Consider the following 23,844-nt stretch of genomic DNA (forward strand, 5'->3'; position numbering starts at 1 on the left):
CCGGCGATAACCGGGTCTCCGCCCCAAACGCCCCTTTTGGAGATATGCCCTAGAGGCAATCATGTGATGATGTTATTTCCTATGTATTCATGAGTTATTGTTATTGTCCTTGAACATCATCACTGATATGTATCAATAAATACGTGATTTGTTTGTGAGACTATGTATTCTATGATGATTGTTCTAATGGTCCCTGGTCATTGAGGTTATGCGAACACATAACCTAGACTAGCAATGTGAATCAGTATGATGACTATGTTTCACAAGGCATAGGGCAAGCTGTTGCCGACTGATAGCATGGACTTGACAATGAGATTGTTGAGTCGGACAGACCCGCACTGAGACACAACGAGATGACTGTCATTTGTTAGTCTCAATTACGATGTATATGCCAGTCCTAGACCTGAGGTCATCGATGACCTTGGGATGTGAGTTGGCCTACTTAGGGGTTGCCAAACGCTACTCCGTAACTGGGTGGTTATAAAGGTAGCTTTCGGGTTTGCTGAGAAGCATGCTGCGAGTCATGGTTGATCAAGATGGGATTTGTCCCTCCTGTTCGGAGAGATATCTCTGGGCCCTCTCGAGTGATCAGATTCGGAAAGCATGGCCATGCGCCTTGGGTTAAGTGTTAACCCGTTCGGGAATCTGTATCACAGGAACGAGAAGAGAGTCGAGCTATCCACAAGGATGACAAGCACTCGCCTTGAGCTCGACACGCATATCATGAGGCAAAAGGAATGTTGCATATGACACATTGTATGGTTCGTCAATATACCTTGTGGTTACTCGGGAGTTGGCACGTGCTGCTAGGCGCCGCTACCAACTATCGACTTGAGTCGGTGCCGGTGGACGAGTAAGGTGTTACTCGGGCCCGCAGTCCGAGCTCGTGGTCGTGTCCGACTGACCGCGAACCTGAAGGGTCACACGCTTAAGGGGTGGGAACCGAGTTGGATCGGATCCAACTCGTATCGGGCTTAGACTCCTAACGGGCCTCAAGTATTGAGCCCACTAGGGACGTCTATATAAGTGGAGGAGACCAACCCGTCTAGGGTTACACCAGTCGGAGACACGAGTTAGACTCGACCGTCACACCTCCACGCCCAAAGCCTTGCGATCGGATCTAGCAGTCCGCCGCACGGAGTTCCTCCCTGTACGTGTGGATACCTCGGAGGCGCTGCACCTGCGGCGCTTGGACGAACTGTTCGTGGGATCGGCAAGGAGGAGCAGGCTCTTCGACTACTCGGCACCGACGCGCTACATCGACTCTACTTCCGCTACGGGTCTGCGCGTCTAGTGGTAATCCTGTGATCCATTATCTACAGCATTGTTCCGGGCGGAAGTGGTAGAAATTTTATTTTGTGCTAGCGTAGCTTACCGCGTTCCCCAACAGCCCCTACCGAACCTAAAAGGGGGACGTGGCTGCACGCCTCCGGTGTCGGAGCACCGAGCGACGACACAACGACAAACAGTTCGACTGTGCGGAATTCACCAAATTCTGTGAATGCCTCGAGATCAAGCTGCACTCCGCATCCGTGGTCTACCCCAAGAGCAACAGCGCATGTGAAAGAGCGAATGGATTAATCCTCCAAGGACTTCGCCGAAGGGTAGAACACACGGGGTCAAACTCGCCAGCGTTGTTTGGGGGGACAAACTCGCCAGCGTTGTTTGGGTCATACGCACCTCCGTAAGCCGTTCCACGGGCCGAACACCATTTTCTTTCCGCCGATGTAGAGTTCCGCTCACCTTGGGTCGAAAGACTCCAAGAAGCTACTCCACTCGCCTTCATCGAAAATTAAGAGCATCACAGGACGGCCGTCGACCTTGTGGAACAAACTCATGACAAAGCCCTCATGAGGCACGCCATCTACGAGCAGAGCACCGAACGCTTCTACAACACGAGGGTGCGGGAACGAGCTTTCTCCCAAGGAGACCTCGTGCTGAAAATAACGTCGACCCAAAACTCCAGCGCAAGCTCGACCCTAAATGGGAAGGACCATACCGCATCGTCGCAGTATTGGGCAATGGTGCATACCACCTCGAGAACATGGAAGGAAAAAACCTCGTCCATGCCTGGAACGGCGACAAACTCCGGCGTTTCTACGCCTAAGGAGGAACCTCATGGACGACCCTCGCCGCTCCCAAAAGAAGACTATCAGCGCCCAAATGGCCACTTCCCTACGAAACTTTGGGGGATCGTAAGCGCCAACGAGGCCACGTCTACATAAGGCTTGTAAGCGTCCATCGGGCCCTACCTTAAGACAAGCAAGCGAGGGATCAATAAAAACGAGTCCTTGATAATGTCGCGACAATGTCACGAAGGGATGATCCCCAAAACCGAGTCGCTGCCCCAGTGCCGCTCACCAAGGGACGTCGAAAGGCCTACATTCGCCCGGGCGTCACCTAAAAATGTCTTCGGACATAAGTCGCTACCAGCGACCCATTCCTTGGTGGATCCTAGCGTGCCTCGAGGCCATCCGCCAAATAGAACCAAGTCCCCCGAGGGCCGGAAGCTCCTTAAAACGCATTTAAGGGGAACCACAAATAAGCGAGTTATGCACGAGCTTACTTATCTCGGAGAACCATGCTACCCGCGTGCGAGACGTCGCACAAGGGCCTGCATGATAGTAACCGAGTTAAGGCTCCATAATAATCGCGGGAAATCATAACTTCCTCAAGTCCGAAGAGGGAAAATTCCGCATGAATTTCCCCGTACAGCAGGTCGAAATGTCCGGATCACTACCAGCGTATCGATAGCGACCCCCACAAGGGTACTAGGATCCATGGTGTAACATCCCAAAATTTTCAAACTTTTACATATGCATTGCATCCATGAGCATCATGCCACAATTGCATTCTTGAATTCAAATTTGAATCTCAACAGGCTTTAAAAGACTTTTTTTCAATTTAAACCCTAAGGTTTTACACCCATTTGAACTTTGGATCTTCAAACCAATAGGGTTTATTTATAAAAAGGGGTTTAATGCATATATAAGCTATCCCATGATTTTTGGATAATTATTTGGAGTTCAAAAGTTTTTTTATTTAAATAGATATATAGCCCTAAAGGCATTTATAGGGCAAATGTATTTTTACATATTTTATTTTGAAGGAAAATCACTCCCAAAAGTTGAATCATGGTAAACCATGATTTTACAAATTTTCTGGAATTTATTTGGACCAATTTGGAGTTCAAAATCAAAAAGAAAAGGCTAAAAGAGAAAGAAAAAAAGGGAGAAAAATCGGACCGGCCCGGCCCAAATGGGCCGAACCAGCCCCGTTCCGCGCGCCCGAGCCGAACCAACCGGCCCGGTCCATGCGCGCGCCCGAACCGAGCCGCTGACAGGCGGGGCCCGCCTGTTAATGTCGTCTTCCTCGTTTGGAAGGCGTCCGCGTCCGCCACGCCGCTTGCCGTTTTCGCCGCCGCGCGCTCATCGCCGCAATCTCCTCGCCCGTCCTTCCTTTTGCAGCCCCGAGCGCGTCCTTTTAAACCCCGCGACCCCCTCTCTTCTTCCCCCTTGCTTCCCCAGTCAATCGCGCGACCACGACGCTGCAATTTCTCGCCGAAGCCTCGCCGGAGTCCGCCGCCGTCTCGAGCTCGTCACCGGCAACCTAAAGGTCGGGAGCCACCCCCACCTACCCTATCTCCTCCCTCTCATTCTCGCGCATCTTTTGACGTGTCCCGTCGTTTTTGGTCCACTGCAGCGCCCCGACGCCCAAGCTCGAAGCTCCGCCGCCCGTCGCCGGAGTTCCGCCCGCGCCGCCTCCTTGTCTTCGACCTAGGCGAGGACTCCGACCGCCCGACCCCGCGCCGACCGCCTCACCGTGTTCCCCGAGCCGTGCCGCGCCTCCCCATGACCTCCCCGTCGTGCCTGCCTCGCCGGAACCGCCCGCCGCCGCCCGCCCGTGCCGCGCTGCCGCCGGAGAAGCTCACCGGAACCCTAGGTTCCCGGAGGTGAGATCTCGTCCGTCCATCCGTCCTCAACGGCCCAGATTAGATCCTTCTTATCTCACTTAACGGAACCGGTACCGACGAATAAGAACACGCCACGTGGCACCCGAGTTATAAAATGAAAATCTAATTTTAATCCCTGGAATTAATAAATGCCACTTTTGCAAAAAAGCCCCTATAACTTCAAATGATCATATCTTTTAATCTGTTTGGCCAAATTTAATGATCCACACCTTTTTGGAATCCTTAGAAAATGTAGAATCTTTTGGCACTGTCAAAACTCAAATTTGAATATTTGAATCACATTCAAATTACAGAATAGGGATTTATGCCACTTAAATCATAACTAATTAGTTAGAAGTCCTTTTTGAATGAAACCAGTGGCCAAAATTTTATTTTATTATCTTCTGTCCAATGGGACAGAGAAATAAATTTTTTGAATTAATGTATTTGGCTGATGCAAATAAAACCTTATTTTAGGGTTTAAACCCTAGCCTTTGCCTTTCTATTTAAAACCCTAATGCTTTTGTCTTAATTATTTATGCTTGGGATCAGTAGATCACCCAAATAAAATAAACCAAGCTCATGTCACATGTATTACATTGCATCATGGCATACATTTTTACTTTTGTTTGTATTGTGTGTTTATGTATGCATTGTTTGTATTGTTTAGTTTTCTCGGAGAGCGAACATTGCGATTGTGACGAGTGTTTGAACTCCAACTAATATCAATTAGAGTTGTTTATTTTCAAAATATTTATGCATTAGAGTTGTTTGTAGAAATGCATTGATAAGATTATTACTCGTACTTATGCTAGCTATGATTGACCTACTAGCTATAGGGTTACCTTGCCATGAATCTTCCACCAATTGCCATCGTAAGTAGTTGATTTGCTATGCTATGTTACTATACGTGGGAGGGAATCTCAATTACCATGAAACAGTTATTACGAAGTATTTTGGAAACTTGGCAAAAACAACCCTAATGAACCGTCCTGGGTGGGCTGCTTTGAGTATTCGGATGTCGTGACGTTAGGTCCATTTCTATGGGTCCTTCTGAGTCGAGTTCCTGTGGATTCAGGAATGGATCGTCCATGGACGTCTCTCCCGTGGATTCGGGGAGCGCCTGCGTCACAATGTGGGATGCTACCCAGGATAATCAGAGACTGGACTAGTTTCCTGTTTAGTAGCTTCCAGTACAACCACATGGTATTATGGGCTCTGCCAGGATGGACGTAAGAAATATGAACCTGGATCCGAGGTGACATCGGTATGTAGCAGTGTAGGTTGGAACGCGTCCCTCAGGTGGTTTGGGAAAATATGTTCTGAAAATTCCTGTAATCGATGCCGTTGCTACTCCACCTGGAGGACAGCAAGGGATTAACACGTCGATTTCTTGTGGGTAAAATGTACCACCTCTCGAGAGTGTCAAACTAAGTACTTAGCCGTGTCCCCGGTTACGGACAATTATGGGCAACTAGATATGGGGGCTGTAAGGAAGGTCTCACTCATTCAAGTTTCAAAATAAAATGAATGGTTTGAACTTGGGTTTAGGAGCATTGATGTTTCTACTCGATGTCCTTAGTTTAATAGGAGCTTCGGTGTTTCTACCCGGTGTCCATTAGTTAACAATATTGTAACATTCAATTGTAGTAGGATAAACTATGTTGTGCTACCACGCCAAAAAGCCTGAACCCCACTATACCTCAATTGCATATACTTGGTAGGATCTGTTATAACTTCCAGGTGAACTTGCCAATACATTCAATGTATTGACCACGTAGTGGCTGCAATTAATAATGCAGGTGAATCTGACGAAGAGTGAGGTTCGTCGATGTCTTTCGGGTCATGTGCTTACATTCCACCATGCTCTCTCCTCTGGGAATAGTTGAGGCCCATTTGCTCTACCTTTCCGCTACAGTTTTATGAAACAATGTTTATGGTTTTGAAACAATATTTGTTTATGCTGGCCCAAGGGGTCATGCAAGTTTGTAAGTACAATTAAGTTCTGGATGATACGATGTAATAAAGTACTTTTGACCTTTGTATCTTGGTCTTACATCTTGAAACTGTGTGTGCTAGTGAGTCGATCCAGGGACTAGCACAACTAAGCACAGAGATCGAACCCTAATAAGGGGGGCGGTCGCTTCACGAAAGGCATGCACGTATAACAGTATGAGCAACTAGATATGGGGGCTATAAGGAAAGTCTCACTCATTCCAATTTCTTAAATAAAATGAATGGTTTGAACAGGGTAGGAGCACTTGATGAATCCACTCAATGTGCTCTAGGTTAATAGGAGCATGGGTGTTTCTACCCCGTGTCCAATAGTTAGCATTATTGTAACACTTCCTTGTAGTAGGACAAACTATGTTTTGCTATCACGCCATAAAGCCTAAACCCCACTATACCTCAATTGCATATATTTGGTAGGATCTGTTATAACTTCCAGGTGAACTTGCCAATACATTCAAATGTATTGACCACGTAGTGGCTGCAATTGACAATGCAGCTGAATCTGACGAAGAGTGAGGTTCGTCGATGTTATTTGGGTCATGTGCTTACATTCCAACATGCTCTCTCCTCTGGGAGTAGATGAGGCCTTTTTGCTCTACCTTTCCACTGCAGTTTTATGATACAATGTTATCATGGTTTTGAAACATTATTTGCTTATGCTGGCCTAGGAGGTCATGCAAGTTTGTAAGTACAATTAAGTTCTGGATGATACGATGTAATAAAATACTTTTGACCTTTGTATCTTGGTATTACATCTTGAAACTGTGTATGCTAGTGAGTCGATCCAGGGACTACCACAAATAAGCACAGAGATCGAACCCTAGTAAGGGGAGGATTGCTTCACATGGCTCGTAACCATGGCCTAAGGCACCGAAGCCAAGTTGTATCCCAACGGCGACAACAATTGATTACGCAAAAGTGTGATCATAGCGAACGATCGCGAGCTGTATAAACTAAGGAAATATAGTACTTCGCCAAGAAGGAAATATAGTACTCCAAAGAACACATGTTGAGCCAAGTGAACATTTCCGATAATGTTGACTACATGGTGAAAACATAAGAAAATACATGCCGAGCTAAGTTGACATTTCCGACAATGTTAACTACATAGCAAAGCATGAAACACATCAAAAAAGCTGCCTTACAACCTCTATGTCTAAGCCTAGAACATGCAAGTCATGAGGCTATGTCATAAGTGGATATGCAACACTGCATAAGTAAGCAGCTGGGGTATCTTGTCGCCTCGAAAGGAAACAAGACTCAAGCCCCACCATCGCTCTCCTGAAGAGCGGGCACAAGGCAACGCACGAAGCGTCAAGCCAGAGTGTGAAGAGGAGCTCCCTGGTCCACCAAAAACTTCTTTGCCCCGTGAGTCATCTCACCCCCAAGTCCACTCATCCCGTCACCGCCGTCCAGGACAGCCACGACTGCCAACGAAACAAGTCGAACACCCGTACTCAGAAGGCACCTCTTCACGGCGGGCTCAAGGAGCTCCACCTGTGAAGTAAGCACCCTACTCCCCTCATCCGTCGTACGACACGGAGGAAGATCTGGCTGAGGGGACCCCTTCAAACAGAGTATCATCTCTCGAATCTTTGAACCCTGGGCGAGCAGGAGCGAGACCACCTCCGGATGGCTATCCGAGGAGGCGTGAGCATGACGGGCGAACACCAGTCCGAACTCGGCGTCCTCCGACTCCTCCTTGAGGGAGGCGATCTCCGCTCAAGCGTGCTCCACGTTGAGGCTGGCCACCACCAAGTCCTCCTCGGCACGACGGGTCTTCATGATCGCATCCTTCTGGCCCTCCTCGGCAAGGTAAGCCCTCGCCTCCATGGCTGCAAGCTCTGCCGACAAGCGAGAAAGCTCAGTCTCAATGGCCTCCCACCGCGCCCTCTCAGAAGCCAACTCACTCAGGGCAAGGGTAGCCTTCGAGGTCTCGGCGTCCAAGGCCGCCGAAAGCACCCCAACCTGAGCCTTGAGAGCGGGAAGAGTGTCCACGGCCTCGACCAAGCCTCTCACCTGGCAAAGGAAGAGAAATCATGAGCGCTGACCGACAAAATGGACCTAGCAAGAAGGGAGACGGGGAAAGTGGACTCACAAGCTCCAACGCCTCGAGCGGGTCTCTCACTCCTCCCTCGGTCCTCGGAAGCACCTGTCCCTCCTCCGGAATCAGGGGCTTGGCCTTGGGAGCATCGGGCGCCGCAGGCCCCGTACCTGAAACAAGACAAGAAGACTCCGTGAGAACATTCCCGAAAGGGAATTAAAACGCTCAACACGTGAGCACTCACCGGTGGCAGGAAGCTCCTCCTCGACAGGTCCACGAGCCAAAGAAAACACCGGAACACCCGCGCCACTGGCTTCCGAGGAGGTATCCACCACAAGCTGAAGCCCTATCCTCTAGGCGAAAACCGCACGCTCGTGAGGCGACGAAGGCAGGATCTTCTCAACGTCGATCTTCCCGGCTAGGTGCATGTCCATGGACTCTCTCAAGGGAGACCTTGTCTCAGCCACGTCCACAAGGTCAGGAGAAGGAGCCTTCCTCTTGCGTGAACTCGGAGGGCGAGGGATCTTGGGCATTGGGGCGCTGGCACACCCGACCCAAGCACAACCTAAGGCTTCACCTTCCCACAAGTATCCCTAAGGTGAGAACCAACGGCGATCATCGACGGAGTCGCAAGAAGAGAGTACCGCTCGCCGGCCTTGATGAGCTTCCGGAACTTGGGATCCGGGCGCATCGGTACCGAGTCATCGAAGCATGCCGCCACGACGTTGTGGCATCCTCCCTCGCTGATGGTATCGACGTAGGCCTGATGCTCCACTGAGTTGTACGGCCCAACCATCTAGGAAGCCCACTCGGCTGCCTTCTCTTGAGAAAAAGCCGCTGAAAAACAAACACAAGCACTTGCCAGGGTTAGTGTCAAGCAAACAAAAATACTTGAAACAACGAATCAAGTGTCACGAAACTCGTGCCTAGCCGCACGGCGTGGGTGACGAAAAGCCAAGGGGATCCCCAACTCCGCCTATGGTTGCGCCCTCATCATGAAGCGGCCCGCCATCACCATCTCCTCGAGAAGGTCGCGGAAGCTATGCTCGAACGAGCCGACTTGATCCCGGCAAGATCCCACTCCTCAACCAAGGACGTGCCCATGGGACGGATGACATCCCGAAGCCCCCCAGGCCCAGAGTGTCGAGGGAGCCTACCGGAGTGACGCAAGCTCGTCTCCGAAACGTCGAGGAAGAACCACTACGAGTCCCACCCATCGAACAAACGCACCGCGCTCTTGGCCGGCATCAGGGGGAGCTCGTCGTGGAAGCCGGGACGGAGCCTTCACGGCGATCGACCCAAAGGCACTCCAAGTACTCTTGTCGGGGGTGCATCGCTCCACCACGTGGACGGTGAAAAGCAACAAGAACAACCTCATGGTCGAAGGCTCCCGCAAGGCGGTCTCACAAAGCCACCTGAACACGTTCAGACGTAGGATCGCCGAAGGAAGCAACTACGCCAACTCGATACCATAGGTATCCAGGAACTCCAGCAGGAAAAGGTGTACGGGCAGGCATAGTCCGGCGTGAAACCAGCTGGTGAACACGACGATGTGCCCTCGACGCCTCTGCGGCTCCATTCGAAGCTCACCCTCGTCAGGAAGCGAGGCAAGGCCCTTGCGGGAGTAGCCCGCCTCCACAAGATCCGACAAGTCCTTCTCGGTCGTCACTGACGCCGGAAGGATGTCGGGAACCCGTCCCGGCACGGCCGGATGCGGCTCAGGCCGAGGTCCTCTCTCCGGGCATGTGACCTTCTTCGACCTCCGTGGCTTGCTCCCCGATGTCCGCGCCTCGGCCCCGCTCCCATATGAGGCCTTCCTCTCGACGCTCCTGCCGGCACTGTCACAATGCTCCAAGTCGGATCCCGCCATCTCACCTACAAAAAGACGAGAAGGATATTAGTACAAGTTGCAAGAAATTTCCGAAAGGAGCAGCTATGGAAAATCTCAACCAACGAATGTCACGGCTTACGACCAAGCTTTAAAAAAAAAGAACGAAAGGGCAGGGTGCCACGCCCTCCCGCGGCCTAGCTCCTCTTCGGCCCACTCGTGTAAAAGAGAACGGGCCCATGGCCCCGCTCCCAGCTCCCGGCCCACACGGGGACAGAATGATAGGGGAGCCCAGTCCCCCCGCCAGCCCGCACTCTGTCGGCCCAAGGATAAGGCCCGGTGGCCCCCAAACTCTACCGACAGCCTGGCTCAAAAAAAAGGAAGGGAGAAGCCCGAAGGCGACACGCGAGGTGTTCGACCGAACGACCAGGCGCCCCGAGCTCGCCCCGGCTGCACTCCCCGGGCGCCGACGGGACTCCTCGCCCACGTCGCCCTCAGTGTTCGGCACCCGCCGCGAGCATTGTCGCCCCGCGCCTCGCGCGCCCTCGCTGCGCCCCGCGTGCCCAGTGCCACGTGCGCGCCCCGTCGTGGCCACGCCCCCACGCGCCATCCCCACGATCGCCGCTCCTGGAACGCACCCCGACACGGCGCTCGCGGCTCCCCAGCCGCACACTCATGGCACGCCCGCAAGGTGTACGACGGAACGACCGCGGCCCTCGCCTCCCTAATACCCGGCCCGCGACTCACCAAGGCCCACACTAACGGCGTCCTACAACGGCAAGAAGGAACTCACGGCCACAGCTCACCCCGATACGGACACAGGAGCACCCGTGCACCACCGCGACGCGGCTCGAACTGCAAGCAGCGCCGGCAACGTTCAAGGCACGGCGCCCGGCGGAATCTTGACCCCTACGAAGCTCTAACAATCTTCAACACCCGCGACGGGCTAGGCAACCTCCTAGACGGGCTACTTGCTCCCAAGGAGCTCCTAGTCGCCACCGGTCCCGTCCCGTCCTTCGGGTGCCGCCGATCTCGTCTTCGGCACCGCAAGGGGAGTGATAAGGGGTGGCCCGATCTTCTCAGCGAGCAACGTGGATAACTTGTATGATTCTACAAATCTTCCGGCTGTTCACCCGTCGTAGCACGACGAACTTGCAACCCAATGATAATTCGCAACACCACACACGTGCGCAGTAGTCCGCCGACCACAAGCGATTTCGCAATCTTCCAATTCCCAGCGGAACGACAGATTACGCTCGAACTTTCAGTAGATAAAACACCCTATCGAAACGAATATGGTGTAGGTAAAATTCCAGATCGAAACAAAGAGGAATTATATACTTTCAGATGAATGCTTGGAGCAATTCAATAAAAGGTTCTAAATAAGCTAAAATGTGGTCTAACCCTAACACTAGGCGTACCCCTTGTATATATAGGTGAGGGGCAGCCCAAACACACAAACGGACTCAGACTCAGACTCAAACTAGGTTTGACTCAAACTCATACAACCAATCCGAATAGGACTTGGCATAAACAAGGACTCGTAGGTCCGGGCGCCCCTTAGACGTGTCGGGCTCGTCGTAGTGTGTCCTGGTGCGCCTCATACTTGTACTCAACTTGTGGTGGGCAGATCATTCTTGTTGTTGGCTGCCCCTTGCACACAAGTTGCTCTTCTAGCGTTTTATATCCTCCATCTTCATTTGTGGTGCGCCTGCCTCCCTCTCCTCCCTCGCGCATATCTTGATGCTGGATAAAAACACTTGATTATCCTCGCACGCGCCATCCTCTCCTCCACGCTCCACGGTTGCCTCATCCTCAAACCTGATTACACAAAGATACAAAGACTTAGGCAGTATAAAATTCTCATCAATATAAACATTAGGTGCAGCTAGGAGTGAGTTCACCTGTTGTTCTAAGAACTTGGCACGTGCTCGTGTAATTGGTCCAAAGCGTGGTTCATTGGGTTTATCTTGAACAGCAAGATCATCATTAGGCAAAGATGACAAAGGACTAGGGATGCCCTCATCATCCTCCCTCTCTTCAAAAGGCGTCAACCTCGACGCTCCAAGGTCTTTGTAACAGGCCGAGAGCAACTTTTACATTTAAGCCCTTGTTTGGACCTATTTGTAATTTATTTAAATGCTGCATGACAATTACATTTGCATCCATGCCATGCCATGTCTATTATTTGTGTCACATGAGTTTTAAACTTGCATCTCAAATTGTGGTTTGAATGCTTGTTGTGTAATTTGGCTAGAAGATTCAAATATGAATCACCCTCCTTTGAGTTTGAATTCTTTTCCCTCTATTTTTCAAATGAGATTCAAATGGGTTTTGTTTTAAAAACCTTTGACCCCATTTGAATATTTTCCAAATACTAGTACCATATTTGTTTTCTCGTACTTCTTAGCTATTCAAAAAGTTGTTTGAAATTTGAATCCAAAAACTATTTGCAAAAACAGAAAAAAAAGGGAAAAGAAAACCTTACCTGCTCACTTGGCCCGAGCCAGCCCAGCTGCCTCGGCCCGCCTTCCCCGCGCGCCGTGCAGCCCCGCAGCGTGGCCCAGTTTCTCTCCTCGCGCGCCCAGCCCGCCGGCGCCCGCGGCCCAGTTTCCTTCGCGCAGCGCCCGCGTGCCATTTCCCCGCAGCGAAAGTGCATTCTGCAAAATACACCACCTCTCACACGCCCGTCTTCCTCCTCACCTTTTCTCCCTCCCGACCGGTGAGCCCCCCGGCCACGTCCTCTTCGACAGCGACAGCTACGCCTCCACGCCGCCTTTATAAGCTGCTCCGCGCCCCTCCTGCTAACCCTAGGCCAGCAAAACCCTAGCCCAACTCCCTCTCTCTCCGCGTGGCGCCGTCGCCCGTCTTCGGCCGCGAGCTCGTCGCCGACTCGCCCCCGTCTCCGGCCAAACGGCGGCAAGCCAACCGCGTCGTCAAGCGCGCCTCTCCTTCCTCTACGCATGGGTGCAAGGAATTGGAGCGCGGACGTCTACACCGACGCCTAGGTCGTCTTCCCCAACTCCGGCCGCCGCTCGTCTCCGGCCAAATTCCGGCGAAACCGCTCATCTATTCCTCGTCAGCTTCCTCGCACGTCACCGGGGTGAGTTGCTCTTCCTCCTGCCTCTTTCCGCGCCGTTTTTCATGCACCCTAGCGTCGTAGCACCGCCCGCGCGCCCCGTCGTGCCGCCGCCGAGCTTCGTCTCGTCGCCGCGCCGTCGTCTCCTTAAGGACACTGTGGTGGCCTTCGTGCCACCTAGGCTAGTTGTTTCCGCGCGCTTCCGTTTTTCCGAGTTAGAGTGTCCCTCTGCCGCTAGCTTGGTCGCCGGCGTCCATGCTCGCCGTGGCCGCCGCGCGTGCTCCCAGGCCGCCCGCTTGGGATGGGTTAAGAGGGCTTGCGCCCTGTATCTTGTAAGATCCGAATCGCAGCCCGCCTGGCCACCTCGCTCGTCCGTTCGCTCGGTCAAACCAACCCGGGTTCGATCTTCCGTGGGCGCAGGGTAAAAACCCCATCTTTTTACTCTTTGGCCACGTCTGACAAGTGGGACCCGCTCCCGTGGGCGCAGGGTAAAAACCCCACCTTTTTACTCTTTGGCCACGTCTGACAGGTGGGACCCGCTGGTCAGAGACCACGGCAGCCAGCTCAGCGCACCCCGCCTCGTTAGCTTGTCCGGGCCCGCTGTCAGCCACACAGGCTCGCTGCGCCCGCGTAGTTTTAGTTCTCTGCGTGTTTTCCTTTGTTGTAAAATTCCAGAAATTGTTTTGTCTTGTTTAATTCCTAGAAAATGCATGCTATGTCCTATTTGGGCAAACCATATATGTTTTGGAATCAGAAAAATGCAAGGAATTTAACTGTGCAATTAGAATTACATTTTGAGGTTTCAAATTTCAAATCTGTTGAAGATTTGAAATTCAAACGTATGAACTTGTTTAGTCTCTAGTTTAAAATTGGTAACTCTTATGTGGATAATGTAGACATCAAAGTTGATCCTCTTAACTAGTAGAACACAGTAGCATACTTGGTTAGGCCATTTGTGTATTTTAAAGCTGTTGTTTACCATGATCTAATCACCTAATGGTTAACTTTATTGCTAGATAGAACCTTTTCACTTGCATATGGTCGCATCATGTTGTCACATGCCATCTCATGTTGTATTGTGCATTGCACCTATGAAGTGTTACTTATTCGCATATTGTATGATTTGGATCTTTACGATAGCGACTCCGTCTTACTCCGTCGACGATCCGGGTTCCTACACTTCTTCGGATCGCCTCTCTCGGTGCCCAGCGACCGAGAATCTAGGCAAGCAGCCATTCCTTGAACATGTTGTTTGTACCAATGCCTTTCTCTCATTCTTGCATTAAGTTACGTTCTTAGTTCTTGTCACGATGCCTCTAGGATTGCATAGCTTTAGTCAGCTCTACTAAAAATGCCTGTTGTCTTGTTCCTTGTCCTATTACAATGTCACATGTTGTTTTGCCCTAGTTGGTCATTAGAAGTCTTGCTTAGATTGCTCGTCTAGTGTCCTTACTTGGGGTTATACAACTGCTACATCCACATGCTACTTTTCTGTATTTAATTGCAATTATTAAACTGTGACCTGTTATTACCTGCACAAGGCAACGATGGGAGGCCATGCTAACGCATTGGTGTTTTGTTCCATTGGCGCCGACCTAAGGACTGAATTCTCGTTTTCGCCGACCCAAGAAACTTCGCACTAACCGCTCGTGGGAGAATATATGGGTTCCCCCTCGGCTTAGTACTCGTTTCATAGCTCTTCCAGGGGCCACATAGTTCGGGCATTCCTTTTGGCATATCGCATATACACTGGTGTTGTGTTTGGAGACTTGTTGTTACTTTGCATACATATAGGACTGCGGCACTAGTCTGGAGTGGTCATTCTGCGGACACTGAACCACTACCAGCTGTCCACGCAACTCTTGAGTCCGTACGACGCTTCGGCGGGCTCTCGTTTTGGATTAGACTCAGTTGGGTGGTTCCCTGGATTAGTTGTGGGGCTTGGAAACGTCGTGTCGCTCAATCCTGCCGGCACATGTTTTGCATGTGTTCCATGCTAGTGGCATCAAGGGTTGAACGAACGTGTACGGGTAAATTGGCACACCCTGCAGGGATAAATCTTTCGGAAAGCCGTGTCCGCGGTTATGGACGATTTGGTTGGTCATTACTTGATCATAGAGAACTCATACCATTTAATTAACTTAATCTCTTAAGACTTGAGTAGTAATTAGCCTGAATCATGGATATGCTTAAAACTGCTTAAGTGTGAGTGCCTTTGGATCATTTCCTCACAAGGGGTTGAGGGGGTGATAAGAGGTTGTGTTCTGTTTGGTGTTAGTTGATAGAAGATCACCTCACTTGGTAGACGCTCCTTATCTTCTATCTAGACGATGTCATTAGTGTGTCTCTCCAGATATATATCGCTGCTGCATAACCCACCTTTTACCCATCCTTTGAGACTTGTTGCATATCTAGTATAGATCTCCTGTAAGTCTTGCGAGTACTTCGTACTCAGTTGCTTTGCAACGTTGTTTTCCCCAGAGTTTCCGGAGGAACAGGTGAGTGGTTACTTCGTGGAGTTCGACGACTACAGCTTCGACGTTTAGCCAGAAGATTCCAGAGCAGGGTTCTGAGAACTTGTGGCGGCTCTCCTTTTCAGTTTCAGCCTCTTAGGCAATATTTGTAATTTGTCCGTACTCGGGCATAATTTGCTTTCGCTGGTGTAATGATGATTGTGGACATGTGTTCGTGAGTTGTAATAACTTGGTATTTTGCTCCATGTAGGAGCTTGACTTAATTTTTGTGTCTTGAAGTGATGTAATGATATCATTGTTGTTCCAACCTGCGGTGAACACATTGCGTGTATGTTGTGAAGTGTTCATCGTAGGGAGGCACTAGGACTTGATTTATGCGCGAGTTAGCATTTGGGGCTAAATTGCACAAATTTAGTCTCGGGGTCTCACAGTCTTCTCCAGCATATGGCGTCAAATCAGTAACGTTGAACGAATTACTCACGCCAAACTTATCGGTTGGAATATCTATCTTGTAAGCATTATCATTAATCTTGGCAAGCACCTTGTATGGTCCATCTCCTCGTGGCAGCAACTTTGACTTACTTTGTTCAGGAAATCTATCCTTGCAAAAATGAACCCATACCAGATCGCTGGGCTGAAAGAGCACTTCTTTCCGCTTTGTATTGACACGTGCAGCATTGTACTTGCCCTTCTTCTCTATTGCCTCTTTAGTCTTCTCATGTATCTTCCGAACAAAATCAGCATGCTTGGACGCCTCCATATTCAAACGCTCTTGACTTGGAAGTGGCAGCAAATCAAATGGCGTAATGGGTTTGAAATCATATACCACCTCAAACGGACAAAGATGTGTTGTTGAATGTACCGCCCTGTTATATGCAAATTCCACATGCGGCAAACACTCCTCCCGTGCACGCAGGTTCTTCTTGATCATTGATCGCAGCAACGTTGAAAGTGTGCGATTCACCACCTCCGTTTGGCCATCGGTTTGGGGATGACAAGTAGTGCTGAACAGCAACTTCGTTCCTAGCTTCCCCCAAAGCGTCTTCCAAAAGTAGCTCATGAACTTCACGCCACGATCAGAAACAATCGTCCTTGGTACTCCATACAATCTCACGATGTCCCTAAAAAACAGATTAGCAATATGCGACGCATCGTCGCTCTTGTGGCAGGAAATAAAATGCGCCATCTTAGAAAAACGATCCACTACCACAAATATACATGTCCTCTCCTGGTCCTAGGCAATCCCAACACAAAATCCATGGTAATATTTTCCCATGGAACACTAGGGGCAGGAAGAGGGGTATACAAACCGTGAGGCTTAAGTTTGGAATTAGCCATATGACAAGTAATACATCTTTTGACAAACCTGTCCACATCACGCCTCATCTTTGGCCAATAAAAATTCTCATTAAGCATAAGCAAAGTCTTTTCACGTCCAAAGTGACCCATCAAGCCGCCGGCATGTGATTCCTGCAACAATAACAAACGCACGGATGACTCAGGTACACAAAGTTTGTTAGCTCGAAACAAAAACCCATAATGTATGTGAAACTTATCCCATCCTTTCCCATCCTTACAAAGATTATAAGGTGCAGTAAAGTCACGATCAGAAGTATATAAATCACGTAAACTCTACAATCTAGGAACTTTAACATCTAATTGATTCAAAAGCACAACTTTCCTAGAAAGAGCATCAACAACCTCGTTTTCTTTACCCTTTTTATGCTTAATAATGTAAGGAAAAGATTCAATAAATTCCACCCACTTAGCATGTCGTCGGTTCAATTTAGCTTGGCCTTTCAAATACTTTAAAGCCTCATGATCAGAATATATAATGAACTCTTTAGGCCATAAATAATGTTGCCAAACCTCAAGAACACGAACAAGAGCATATAATTCTTTGTCATCAACAGAATAGTTCAATTGTGCACCATTCAATTTCTCACTAAAATATGCAATCGGACAACCCTCTTGCATCAAAACACCACCAATACCTATTCCACTAGCATCACACTCAATCTCAAATTGTTTAGCGAACTTAAGTAAAACAAGCAAAGGTACAACAGTTAAACGATTCTTCAATTCATCAAAAGCATTATCTTGGGCTGGTCCCCAAACAAAATCAACACCCTTTTTAGTTAGTTCATTCAATGCGGCAGCAATGGTGCTGAAATCTTTCACAAAACGTTTATAAAAACCAGCAAGGCCATGAAAACTTCTAACTTGACTAACAATGACAGGAGTAGGCCAATTTTTAATTGCTTCAATTTTAGATTCATCAACCTCAACCCCATGGGCAGAAACAACATAACCCAAGAAAATGACCCTATCTTTGCAAAATGTGCACTTTTCCATGTTACCAAATAATTTAGCATCACACAACACTTGCAAGACTTGTCTAATATGATCAACAAGTTCAGATTCGGTGCGGCTGTAAATAAATATATCATCAAAATACACAACCACAAATTTGCCTATGAAATGATTTAAAACATGATTCATTAAACGCATGAAAGTACTATGTGCATTAGTTAACCCAAAAGGCATGACTAACCACTCATATAAACCGAATTTAGTTTTAAAGGCTGTTTTCCACTCATCCCCTTCTTTCATCCTAATTTGACGGTATCCACTACGCAAATCAATTTTAGAGAATATAGCAGCACCACTCAACTCGTCTAACATATCTTCTAAACGCGGAATAGGATGACGATATCGAATAGTGATGTTATTAATCGCTCTACAATCTACACACATGCGCCAAGTACCATCTTTCTTAGGCACTAAAATAACAGGAACAACACAAGGACTTAAGCTTACGCAAATATAACCTTTGTCGAGAAGCGCTTGTACTTGTTTCTGAATTTCCTTCGTCTCGTCGGGGTTCGTACGGTATGGTGGACGATTGGGCAGCGATGCTCCTAGAATCAAGTCAATTTGATGCTCAATCCCTCGCAATGGTGGCAAACCAGCGGGGACTTCATCTGGAAACACATCGCCGAATTCCTGCAAAACATGAGAAACACTAATAGGCAGTCGGGTTATCTCGTTAGTAGAAAGAAGAACACCTTTGCACATAAGAACAAAAGGCTCCAAAGTAGGATCCTCACTGAACTCTCTCAAATTTGATTTGGTAGCTAGCATTACTAGGGAATTCTCTCCCTCACCGTTCTGTTTACCACTCAAATTTTGCTTGTGGCACTCACTCACAAAAAGTGGAGTCGCTCGCCTATGTAATCTCTCACGCTCATTCTCACGATTTACTTCAACTTTCTGCCGTGATTCATTAACGATCTGTTGTGGTGTCATCGGACGCAATATCACCTCTTTGCCATGCCAATGGAGACTATAAATGTTAGCTCTCCCATTGTGACGAACATCTCTATCGGATTGCCACGGGCGTCCCAACAGCAAATGACACACGGTCATTGGAACCACATTGCTCTCGACGGTATCCTTATATGGTCCAGTCTAAAACTCAACACGCACCATGTGGCTAATCTTCATCTCGCCGTGATCACTAAGCCACTAAGTATAGTATGGATTGGGGTGCGGTAAATACTTCAACTTCAGTTTCGTGCAAAGCTCTTTACTAGCTAGATTGTGACAACTTCCTCCATCGATAATCACCTTGCATGCCTTGTTGTGTCCCACAACGGCCTTGGTTTGAAACAAATTGCAGCGCTGCTCCTCGGCCGAGCTAGGTACCACATTAAAAACTTTCGGCGTACAAACTATGGTTGGAAGATGTGTAGCATCAGCATAAACAGTAGCATGGGGATCCTCCTCATCTTCCTCAAAAACAGATTCAGGATCAACCTCATCACCGGACTCATATTCACCGGTTTCGTCATTCACAAGCATAATCCTCTTATTGGGGCAATCTCGCTGGATATGGCCTCGTCCGCCGCAGGTGTGGCAAATTATATCCCTGTTACGAGCGGTAGAATTAGAGGACGACGCAGAACTAGCAGCGGGCTGCACCGACTTCTTGGCATTAGAAACAACAGCCTCGGGCTTGGTATTGAAGGTACCACGTGACCCGGATGCCGTACTAGGGGTAGACACGTATCTCGCTGTCCGTGGTGTAAACGACCCTTGGCAACGGTAGTACGTGCAACAAACTTCGCATCCTCCGCCAACTGAGCCTTCGCTTCACGTGCTTGATGCAGCAACTCCGTGATATCATGGTATTGGTAATGCCGGACAATGCGCTTGACATTGAAGTTCAGACCAGAAAGGAAATGTTGCATGGTTTGTTCGGCATCTTCACGCATGCGGGCACGCTGCATAATAAGCTCCATCTCCTGATGATAGTCATCCACGGACTTGATACCTTGCTTCAAATTCTGCAACTTATCATAAAGAGAACGGATTTAGTTGCGTGGAATAAAACGCTCACGCATCTCGCGCTTCATGGACAACCAAGTAACAATAGCGGGTAATCCTTCCTCTTCTCGTGTTTGCACAAGGTTCTCCCACCATAGCAAAGCATAACCATCAAATTCAGAGGACGCCAACTTGATCTTTCTATCTTCCGTGTACTCATGCATGCGCCATAATTTCTCAACCTTCAGCTCCCAATTGAGATACTCTTCAACATCATTGGAGCCTTCAAACTTTGGAATTGTAAACTTGGGCCTGCCCAAGCCATCATCATCATGATGGTGTGGCTGCCTGAAATCACCGTCAAAATCACGATGAGCAAATCCACGACCATGCAGACCACGACCACCCATCCCGCGACCATTGGGAATGTCATGGTGGACTCGACGATCACGATTGTCTTGCTGAAACCGTTCACGTCGAGCGCCATCATCACGATCTGCCTCCTCATGACCATGGGCACTCTCACCATCACCTTGCAACCCTTCCAAAGTGGTTTGAATAGTACCAATGGACCGCTGTAGCGCGTCAACCGACTGCTGCAACGCGGTGATAGATTGATGCGTGTCATTCATGGTCTTCTCGGTATTGTCCACTTTCAACTCCATGTTCTGCACTTGCCCTGCGAGGGGATCAATTTGGAGGCCGAGTTGACGCTCAAAGTGCCTGCGAAGCGCCTCATATTGATAGAACTGCACCGGGGCTGTAGGATCGTGCTTCTTCTCCACATCATACTGATCAACGTCTGTAGACATGGTAGAAACAAAAACAACAGCAACCAAGTGTATATATATATAGGTGGAAACTCTCAACTCACTCAAAACTGAAAATAACAAGGTATCTTACCGTTCCGAAGTGAATTAGAAAAGCTACTTACCGCTGCGGTGGCTGACACGCACGTGTGTGTGATCAAGCGAATTTTATGGGTCAAGACTATCACACGACAACTAAGGTGTATAACATGGAGCTTGGTTGGTATACCTAACAACACCAAATTTACAAGGCCTAGTGCTGATCGCATGACTCGACTCACACGGGAAACACACACGGTGAAGATAAATGGGGCAAATGCAACTACATGGACGAGCTGAAATTATGAGATACGTCGGAGGTAAGCTCGTGTTGCAATGCACAAGGAGAGACACTAGCAAAAGCTCAAAAGAAACGAGCACAAGATTGCTCAAATGACAATTGGAAAAAAAACAAATTTTGGATCACAAATTTTCTGCTACAACGGCGGATAGCTAGAAACGATCCCGGAAGTGTAAAAACAGTATAGGGTCAAAAAAAATTCGGAGAGAGTTCCAGACTCTTTTTTCTCTTTTTTTTTGCTCTCCCCTACTCTTTCCTTGCGGTCGAAGCTTTCCGGGAACTCAAATTACTTACAGATCAATTGGATCTATTCGTATGGAAAACTACTCTACAAGAGTAGTCCATGAGCAAAAGATATACTAGGACTCAAATAGGTAGGCTTACGCAAAGAAGGAAAAAGGCTATCACTCGGAAACAAAAACCTACTAGGACTCGGCAACTCGGATCAACAAAGGAAAACCGACCCCAAGATGAACTCGGATAGAACTCAGTTGGAAAAAGGAAAAACCGATCTCAGCTTGTATACGGAGACAACAAACCTGACTTGGAGTAGGACTCGAACCAAAACTTATCTCGGCGACTCCGACTAGAACAAGGAGAAAACCAATCTCGCCGATTGCTAAAGGACTCGGAAACAAGAACCTAGACAATCTACTAAACGGAAGAAAAAGTTACGCGAAGGAAGACGACCAGCAACTAAACAAAAGTAAAAACGGTGCAACTAAGACTATGGCAAAATCTAACCTAAACTTTTTGTATGGCTTTTTCTGGATAGGACGAAAAATAGATGTAACTACGAGAAAAATTACGCTCACCGAGTAAACACTGGAAATCTGATATCAAGATGATCATGGGTGGCCCGATCTTCTCAGAGAGCAACGTGGATAACTTGTATGATTCTACAAATCTTCTGGCCGTTCACCCGTCGCCGCACAACGAACTTGCAACCCAATGGAAATTCGCAACACCACAAACTTGCGCAGTCGTCCGACGACCACAAGAGGTTTCGCAATCTTCCAATTCCCAGCGGAACGACAGATTATGCTCGAACTTTCAGTAAATAAAATACCCTATCGAAACAAATGTGGTGTAGGTAAAATTCCTGATCAAAACAAAGAGGAATTATATACTTTCAGATGAATGCTTGGAGCAATTCAACAAAAGGTTCTGAATAAGCTAAAACGTGGTCTAACCCTAACACTAGGCGTACCCCTTGTATATATAGGTGAGGGGCATCCCAAACACACAAACGGACTCAGACTCAGACTCAAACTAGGTTTGACTCAAACTCGTACAACCAATCCGAATAGGACTTGGCATAAACAAGGACTCGTAGGTCCGGGCGCCCCTTAGACGTGTCGGGCTCGTCGTAGGCTGTCCTGGTGCGCCTCATACTTGTACTCAACTTGTGGTGGGCAGATCATTCTTGTTGTTGGCTGCCCCTTGCACACAAGTTGCTCTTCTAGCGTTTTATATCCTCCATCTTCATTTGTGGTGCGCCTGCCTCCCTCTCCTCCCTCGCGCATATCTTGATGCTGGATAACAGCACTTGATTATCCTCGCACGCGCCATCCTCTCCTCCACGCTCCACGGTTGCCTCATCCTCAAACCTGATTACACAAAGATACAAAGACTTAGGCAGTATAAAATTCTCATCAATATAAACATTAGGTGCAGCTAGGAGTGAGTTCACCTGTTGTTCTAAGAACTTGGCACGTGCTCGTGTAATTGGTCCAAAGCGTGGTTCATTGGGTTTATCTTGAACAGCAAGATCATCATTAGGCAAAGATGACAAAGGACTAGGGATGCTCTCATGAGGGAGGAAACGGGAGTGGGCGTGGTCTCCCAAGACTCCCACGGCTCCATTTTATAGGCCAATGGCCCCCCTCGGCATCCGGGTCCGATCACCCGGAAATCGACACGTCGCCTGCTTGGGGACAGGCACTGTGCCAAGCCAAGACAAAAGCAAGGGAGAAAAGGGAAAAAGAAGCAAAAGGGAAGGACGGTAGATGGCCGTTTGGCCAACCAGGACCGGTCCGCGCTGTCCTGGCCGAGCCCCATGACCGCCGGCGTCATCCCTGGCACCGGTGCCCCCCTACGAAAGAAGAAGGCAGGACAGCCTCCTTTTTTGTCCCGTACAAAGGAAGAAGAAGGCCACGTGCCGTCGGATCTAGGGCGCCGGCGCAACCACGACCGCCCGATCGCTTCACTTAACCAGCGAACCATTATGCGGGCCAGGTGGCGAAGTGAGCCTCGGCCCAATAACTAGCGCAAATAAAAAAAAGAAGAACAGGAGGCGTCCCAGGCCCGGTCGGGCGCAGCCCGCACGGCCGGGAGGCCCATGAGGCCAAACACGGCCAGGGAGCGTGCCCGGGCGCAATGGGCGGCCCAGAGTGAGGGCTTTTTTCAGAAACGCCCCCCAGGACGTGGAAAATCGCAAGCTGCCCCTTCGCGGTTCGAAAATTCGCGCGGGGACCCTCGGAAAATCCGAAATACACAAATGCACCCCTACAGCTTAGTTATCTTGCAAAAGGAGTCCCCGGCTCTCAAAATTTTGCAAGAAAGACCTTCATGGCCATGGTTTTTCACAAGGAAGACCTTAAAAATGTCCGTTTCTTCGGGAATAGACTTCACGACCAGCGAAAACTTGCAAGGGAACCCACCTGGGCTTGGTTTCTCAATGAGAAACTTGCCTAGTCGGTGGTTCTCCACGCCGAAGATTCTAAGTCCCTCATTTTCTGCAAGAAAATTCCCAAGAACCCTTGGGTGCGCCAAAGCTCGCAAAAACCACAAGTTTTGTTTACCAAGCCCAGCTAGATCTATCTTCCTCCTTGAGGAAGGTTACCTAGCCGGTGGCTCCCCCAACGCAATGCCTCGAAGGTCTCAAGTCTACTGGGAAAACTTCCGAAACTACAATTATCTCACAAGGCATCCCACCTAGGCCCGGTTTCCTCGTAAATACCTGCCTAGCCGGTG

The sequence above is a fragment of the Brachypodium distachyon genome, chromosome 5 (genome assembly GCF_000005505.3).
Source record: "Brachypodium distachyon strain Bd21 chromosome 5, Brachypodium_distachyon_v3.0, whole genome shotgun sequence".
NCBI classification, from domain to species: domain Eukaryota; kingdom Viridiplantae; phylum Streptophyta; class Magnoliopsida; order Poales; family Poaceae; genus Brachypodium; species Brachypodium distachyon.